Source organism: Arachis duranensis, chromosome 7 (assembly GCF_000817695.3).
Source record: "Arachis duranensis cultivar V14167 chromosome 7, aradu.V14167.gnm2.J7QH, whole genome shotgun sequence".
NCBI classification, from domain to species: Eukaryota; Viridiplantae; Streptophyta; class Magnoliopsida; order Fabales; family Fabaceae; genus Arachis; species Arachis duranensis.
In genome coordinates this window covers 10,402,137-10,404,915 of record NC_029778.3, presented here as the reverse complement: position 1 = coordinate 10,404,915, position 2,779 = coordinate 10,402,137, and positions in this window count along the sequence as shown.

Sequence of the window (2,779 nt, the reverse complement as noted above, 5' to 3'; positions counted from 1 at the left end):
TCACGTATAGTATAGAATCATTCTTGTAACGACAACCAATTGAAATAACATCGTAAGTTTTAATATTTAGAATTCGTGCAAAATCAGACCATCCTCTTGTTAGATAAGTTTCATCATCCGCTATCCATGCAATGCGGCAAGGTATAGAATTGCCACACCGAGAAACCAAACTAACTTTTATTTCCCTCAATGGCATTGCATACATGCAAAAGAAAGTTGGTAATTTCTGAAAAAAATTAAAATATGTTAAAAAATTATTCTAATAATGAACATCTTAAACTAAGAAAATTTAAATATATTACAAATCGTTGAAATTGCATATCTGAATTTGTCATGAATTTAGCAAAACTGAACGCTTACATCCTTCGGTAAAGTAGAGACTATTGCCTCTTCTTTGAACGCTTACATCCATGTAGTTGGAACCCGAATCAGTGAAGACAACTCGATGAGGTATTTTATGAATGTGATGCATTGTAAATAATTGTGGCAAAAGACAATCGAACTGGAACATTAGACGATAAGAATAACTTAGAGTAACAACAAATAAAAAATTATCAAAAGAATAATATAATAGAACGAGTATATAAAAAAATATTATAAAAAATTATAAATTGTACCTTAAAAGGATCGGATCAACTTCAATAAAAAACGAAGAATACATTCTTATTCTATGAAGTAGTAAAAAAAACACTAAATATAAAATTATGAATTGACTCTCAAATTTAGATTCATGTACCACACGAAAACACTATATATAAACTTTAGTAAAACAAAAATAAATGTGTAAATTATCTATTATTAAGGTAATTTTTTAATAATGCATTAAATTTTGATTTAATACAATTATAATGAAGATATGTTTCTAAATTAGTATAATTATATATTATTCATTAAATATTAATTACAATATAATTATATTAAAGATATTTTTTTATAAAATAATTTAGAAAGGGAAAACGGAGGCATGAGAGATCGACACGTCACCTTTAGTAGTTGGAGAAAAACCCAATTTTAGTATATTAAGTAGATAATGTTTGCTTCAGGAAAAGCTAAATACGCAATTACTTTCAAAAAGGAGAAAAAAAAAACAAAAAGGGGACCTCTTATTGGCTTATATTATATAGAAACTGGAAAGCACTCTTTTGGATAGAGCTTTCATATTATTTTATCATCACTCCATAAATTAAAAGAGATATATTCCATAACAAATAATGATATTTTAACCATCAATCTTATATTTTGAAGTTCATAAATTTAATCTCTATAAAGATGAAAAGTTAAATTATCATATCAATATTTAACACACAAAAAGAATGTTTAATTATCAGTATTATTAATGACTGTATCAAATATATTTATTAAGAAAAAAATTGATTTTGGTATAGATATACATAGTGCCTTTATATCGTACAAAAAAAAGATTTTACTAACATACTCAAATATTTATTTAAATATGTTTTATATTATTAAAATAAAATTTTAAGCATAAAATAAAATTTTAAGATTATTTTATTAGTTTCGTCGCGTGTTATCAACACAGTATAATTCTTTACATGACGTTTGAAAAAGAACATTTAACAAGTAACAATTTCAAATGTAAACACCTTCCATTAACAAAATTAATCAATATTTGTGGTTTGAAAATTACGTCATTCATTTATCACCAATTATCATGTCCACATGAGTAATGACAAACGCATGTTGACAAGGCGTAACATGCTGTGTTGACTTAATTTTTTCTAACCAATTTAAATAAATTTATCATAAGAATTATTGCAACTATTGAAAGTTGTTTATTGGCTAATTTTTTTTATATGAGGTTGACATGTGAGTTAGGATGAATTATGAAGTATTAGAGGAATATACATTATTGTGATGGCGTTCAATATTTTATTTTAGTAAAAAAATTAGACCGTTTGATTTCATTATAGAGAGAGACACACACAAATTGGATGGTCCGATTTATGTGGAGCAGAATTTTGTAGCTACTGAAATCAAACTTAAAATTTTTTGGACAGATAATTTTTTTTTGAAACTAATCGAACGATTCGATTAACATTATGAAAAAAATTTAAAATGTCAGGAAGCAGTTGGATCGTCTGATTTACTTATTGTTATATATATACATAAAGATCATTTAGAGAATTCCCTACTAGTTTTTCTTCTTCGTCTATTTCAAAAAACTAAGAAGTAATGTTGTTCTTCTTTTCTGGATCTTCTTCTTCTTCATTCTTCCAAAAAAATAATAGTAAGATTGAGAGTGTTTAGCATACGTATATTATTATGGATGATAGAGTTATTTTAAAAATATATTGTTATGGACAGATTTTATTACAAACGTATGAAGGAGTTCAATTTAATTTGTATGTGAAAATTCGTTAGATGTTGTTATTCTGTACACATTGTCGTTTGAGGAATTAAAAGGTGTGATTTGTGAGAAAATAAATCGTCAAATATCTAGAAGAGTATCGTGTATTTTGTACAGGTATCCTTTATCCGTATTTGGTGGATTCGTTCAATTTCAAACCAAATACGTGACGGATGGAGCGAGCATGCATGAAATGTTTTCAATGTATATTGAAAATTGCCATCGAATATCGTGCATCGAGCTGTATATTGAGTTCGAACAATTTGAAATGGACTGAAATATTGAATTGAAAGATTATAATAGTGATAGCAAGGAGGAATTTGAAAGTAATTATAAAATCGTTGGTCCGGGTGAAGACGAAGACGAAGCTGACGGCACTATGACTGTAGATGTGACGGAGGTTGCAAATAC